Source organism: Pinus tabuliformis, chromosome 9, assembly GCF_031772625.1.
Source record: "Pinus tabuliformis cultivar Carrire ecotype Pingquan chromosome 9, CPIR1, whole genome shotgun sequence".
NCBI classification, from domain to species: Eukaryota; Viridiplantae; Streptophyta; class Pinopsida; order Pinales; family Pinaceae; genus Pinus; species Pinus tabuliformis.
The window spans coordinates 706326377-706332376 of record NC_142307.1 but is presented as its reverse complement, the minus strand read 5'-3'; positions in this window follow the sequence as shown (position 1 = coordinate 706332376).

Here is a 6000-nt window from a genome sequence, read left to right as displayed (position 1 = left end):
TTAATAATATTGATTTATTAACATTATTAACATTTATTAATATTAATTAGTTTAATATACTAATTAATTTATATAGCAATTAATTAATATATTAATAATTATTATTAATATTAATTACTGTTAATTAATTATTAAGTGATTATTAATTAAGTATTATTAATATTTATTAACATTATTAATTAAGTATTATTAATATTTTTAACACTATTAATATCTATTAACATTATCAATATTGATTTATTAACATTATTAACATTTATTAATATTAATTAGTTTAATATATTAATTAATTTATATAGCAACTAATTAATATATTAATTATTATTAATATTAATTACTGTTAATTAATTATTAAGTGATTATTAATTAAGTATTATTAATATTTTTAACTCTATTAATATCTATTAACATTATTAATATTGATTTATTAACATCATTAACATTTATTAATATTAATTAGTTTAATATATTAATTAATTTATATAGCAATTAATTAATATATTAATTATTATTAATATTAATATAATTTCAAATAAAAATTTTAAATAAAATTTTAAATAATTTTAAATATTAATACAATATACTTATTTTTCTATTATTTAAATACTAATATATATTAAAAATAAATAAACATTTCTCATACAAAATAAAAAAATAATATTATATTAGCATATATTAAATATTTAATGATTATTATTACCATTAAGGTTATGAATTTTAATAATTTAAATTAATATATTAACTCATCAGTAAAAATTAATATATAGAACTCAACAGTAAAAATAAAAATAATTTATTCAAAAAATAAATTTAAATAAATAATAATGAAATTAATAAATAAATAAATAAATTAATAAAAATAAATATTCAAGCCGACATTCTGCTGATCCTTAAATTTATTATCCTCATTATTATTTATTTCCTTCTAATCAGCTCTTCTTTTATCATCATTCATAAGTCCTGTCGATGGATCCCAGTTGGGATTTGAAACGTTGACATAAAAATGGTTCATACTGTGGATTCTCCGGTAACTAAGTCAAAAGATACAAACCACAGATCTCCTAAATCCAGAATTCAATATACCATTTAGTTGCGGTACCTGTAAGTGTTTGTTGGAAAATATGTAGTTGAATGGAATGATCATTAAGTGAATTGGATGAACACCATAGATGATACGTCATAACATATGTCGATGGGTCTTCTCTAGGATTCCCATTGAATTTTGGGATATCAGAAGGCAACTTAGTGGGAATAATTGGCCACCATGGAGAATGAGAAATGGGGTCATTAGTAAGCCGAGTTAAATTTGGTAACTCAAGAGTAGCCACAAAAGGAAACTTCCTATTAAATTCCAGAGGCAGATGACCTAGATATGAAGGGATAGCCTGAGAAACAGGCACTTGAATCCCTGGATGAGGAGGGTTATGATAATGAGGAACTTGGTTACCAGAATATGGAGGGTTCTGATAACTAGCATACAAGTGGCTTTGTTACCCAACTATAGGATAATGATGAAGTGGCTGGAATGGTTTGGTTTCGATTTGATGGCCTTGAAAAGGCACTTGATGTGGTCCATACTATTTCCCAATTAGGGTTTTCATTTCCCCCTAGTACGGGTTTGATTTAGACTATGCTAACTTTTCAAAAATTTGGCCTACCGAAATTTGAGGAGTACCCTGTGAAAGCAATTGGAAAGGTCATGAACCTTGTACAGGTTGACGAATAGGGATGTAGGGAGAACCAGGCACCATTGGAATGAGCTGTAAAGGTTGGCTCACATATATTTGAGCTTGTTGAGGTGCTGACAGATAGGTAGGAATTTGTGATGAAGATGGAAAAGTTTGAGAATTCAACAATCGTTCCCAATATGAACCAGGTTGTATGGGTAAAGTAGGTTGCCAAACAATGAAAGCCATTCCAGGATGAGGAGGACTATAAGTAGGCAGATTACCATATTGAAGTGTACCAACAACAAGTTCCCCCCAACCATGGGAGGAGGGGATGATGGAGGAAAATGTGATCTAAATGGAGGGTGCCAAGCATAAAGAGGGTTGGGTTTTTGAGGGTAGCTTTGCCAACTGACATAAGGGCCACCCTGCTGCTCTATTGTAGGTGTATATGGAGGAATATGAGCAGACTATGTGGAATTCATAAGAGAAGTACTAGACATTATTCCCAAATTGGATGTCATGGGAGAGGTCCAAGGACTGGAAGCCACACCAGAAAAGGTACTAGATAATGACTGATAGCTAGGCAGGATGGATGGGCCACCATATAAATGAGATTTTGGTGATGTTACAAACATATATGAGGATGTGATGCTTGATGTCTCAACCATAGTGGTGGACACATGCTGGGATTTTGAATCAGTTCCAGTCATGGTTAACAATCCCAATGAAGATTGTCATGAGAAATCCATGGGTAAGCCCAAAGAATCAGGTAAAGGAGATTGTGTATGAGGTTGAGGAGACGGAAGAGGACCAGTTTGATAAAAATTAAGTCCTTCCCAATGAACATGAGTAGAAGGATGAGGCTCTTCTTGAGGGATCTCTTCAATACTCAAAAGTCTGTATGGAAGAGGTTCACCATTAGGCCCAAGATATATTGGTTATGTCTAAGACAAAGGAAGAGAGGAGGAAGGTCCCAAAGACTTAGGTAATGATGGCTGAGGTTCCTTAAGTTCAACAACCTTAGGAAACAAAGTTTCTGACTCAGGGAGATTAGGTTCAATGACCTTAGTAACAAAGTTTCAAGGACTTTTGTTTCAATTGTGTGAGTGTCACAAACAAGAATAGACATAATCTAGGGTTTGAAACTCAAAGGGAAAGATGATTCTGGATGGTCAATATCGGGAGGAGGGCTAGAAGTAGTTCCCGATGTTTCTGATTTTGTAGTTTCCATTTTCCTATGTCTAGGAAAATAGTTAGAATTAGCCTTTAGAGGAAGAGGAGTCTTATTTTTCATTCAACTTGAACGACAGGTTGGGGGATTTTATTCTTCCATGTTGGGAAATAAATTTTATTAACACAAAAATAAATAAATAAAAAATAGGTTAATCTAGGCATAAAGGATTACCAAGCAACCATGAACTGCAATATACACCTTGGCCAACCAAGGACTTAACATACGACAACCAATATCCCCCAATGTTGTATTTGGTGTATCATGGTATATAAGGCGACAAAATCAGTTACCTATAGATGGATAACAACGTATTGGGGTCTCCCAAAATATATGCGATGATAAGTGGGAGTGTAGTCCATAGTAGTGTTGTCTAATGCATAATTGTTCTATTAGAGTGTTCCCATATACTTTACATGCGTGGAGAACCACCAATATACCCGAAGGTAAGTGGAGTACGGTTCTATACACTCACATATTACGTGGAATGAGATTTTGCCCTTGGGATGCAACGCTGGTAAACAACGACAACTCCTATGTTTAATGACACCGAAACATGTCTCTAGCCTATACCTCTAAATGTTTGCGTTGATGTTACAAATGCTCCATAGGTTGATTCAATAAATTTTACAGTTTATCTTTGATTATGTTTCAGTTTTAGGGCTCACTATGAATGTCACCTGCATATACTAAAATGAAAATCTAGCATGAAAAAGTAGAAATCCTTTCTCTTTCAATGAAAATCTAGCTAAGGAAGGGAAGAAAAAATTAAGATGCATCACACAATATGAAGAAAACAATATGCACGATGAAATTTCCTTTTTGGTGCAACTGTTCCTATGCTAATGCACATGCAAAAACCTAAATGCCGATGCAAAAATTTTCTTTTCACCGCACTTAAGTTTCAAAATGGAGAAAACTAAGATGCGAATGTTCAATTACCATTTCAATTACGCTTTTCAGAATGAAGACTAAAATAACAATTCATCTAAGCGATCAATAATCAAATGTGGTAAGTTTGCAAGATCCTTCACACACATCGCTCCTTCTTTAGCTTGGAAGCTCCAATCACATCTCTGATTGCCAAAATTAGAACCTTCACGGTTAGATAATACAAGCCAATAAACTACGAGATCTATGGAGTATCATCTATGTACTTCATTCAACATATCAACATGGTATTGAAATAAGTGAAATAAGAACATCACATATAGGAAAATAATGAATTCTTTGCATTACTATGAATGGAAGGAGATTACAACCATAAGTGTTAATTGACCTTGTTATGCCCCTATACCAATAGGTGTCATATATCATGATTAACTTGGTTTAGCTTTGAAATATGTTCATACCTTTACTTGTTGCAAAGTTTTTCTATATTTTTGAAAAATAAAAAATTAAAAAATTAAAAAATGTAAAGAGGGTATACCCTAGAAAAAGAATAAAAGGGTAAAAAGAAATAAAGCAAAGGTCAAAAAAGGAAAGAAAATGAACCCCAACAAAAAGAAAAGACCATGAAAGTGTGCAAGTCTAAATGCCACTACTTTTAACTTTTGTATAATAAAAAATTGTGTGCAACTTGTCACTTTGGCCACAATCCATGAATGGTCAAACAGTTCAAGCTTGACTAGTTCATATTTTCAATTTCATGCTTAGATATAGGGAATAAAGATCTGACCAAACAGTTTAATCTTGGCAGATAAGTAGATAGGTAGAGAAAATAAAAGGAGCTCAACAGTTCAATCTGAGCCCTTGGATGTAATAAGTATAGATTTAGATAGATATCACTATGTAAAAGAAAAGAAAGTGTGAAAAGGGTTTGCCAGTTTAAGTGCACCCTAATAAAGAAGTGAAAATGCTAGGATAAAGTAGGTAGGGTAAGTAGATGATGGTTGCAGAATAAAGGTGTGGTGAATGTTAAGTTTAAATAATCAAATCTTTTAACTTTCATCACTAGGCAAAGGCATGTATCACATGGAAGGCACATCAACATTCAAAGTCACAATAATTAACCTCCCCATTCATTTCCCCTAAAATTTTCACTAATTCCCTAAGTGCTAAAGGTAATTTCCATAGTTAGAGGGGCTCAGAGCATTTCTCTAACTTTTGGAGGGACTGGACCCTCGGCCCAATAATTGGAAATGCCTAAAGTACTTAAGTCCCTTTCATCAACATTTATCCCCCCATAAGATCACTCATTCCTTTGATAAAACTTTTCCTAAGTAAAATCCTATTTTACTTAGGGAAATTGAAATAAATCTTCATAAAAAACCCTTTTATACACTTTAGCCTAAGTCAATATGTTATATGATGAAATACTTTCGGAAAACACTGGACTTAGCACTTTCCTATTCATTTGGTCATATTAAACATTAATGTTTTATTATATAAATTCGAAATAAAAGAAAATTACCCACACCCGTATTACTATATTATGCAAAACCCCAAATTATTACATATCCATCCCCGAAGGTTAAATATAACCATAAATCAAACAATATATGGATTAATTAACTAACCTGTAGTTGATTAAGAGCCCGACCTCACCACCATTTAAAGAGGATTAATTTAGTTATCCGGACTAATTAATAACTCTCCCAACCAATCAAATCGCTCCCGATATGATTAATTCCTTTAATTATTGTCAGGCCCGCCCTTGTTATCCATCAGTCACGTCATTACCCCGACCACTATCCGATCGGATCCTTTAGATTCAACGACCTTTACTCATATCGCATGGGCCTTTTGGTCGACCTTTAGCGTGCGATGTGAGCGGTTTCATGTACAGTGTCGATGCTACGTGTTGAAAGATGTATGGCATCACACTGCTCCCCCCATATACCACTTACCGTCCAAAAGCGGTGCGATGAAACCCGCTTACCGCCTCCCGCTAACGACAAAATGTTAAGTCGCCTCCCCGCTGATTCCACCTATCCAGATCATGAAACCCACCAAAAAATTTGAATTTGCATAAAAAAAAAAGTTAATCTATTTTCCCGTTATTATTCTAAAAACTCATGCATGCAACCAGAACGTGAATTCAACCAGCTCGTACTCCAACCATCAACTGCCCCGAAAATTACAGTCCGATGCCACTCT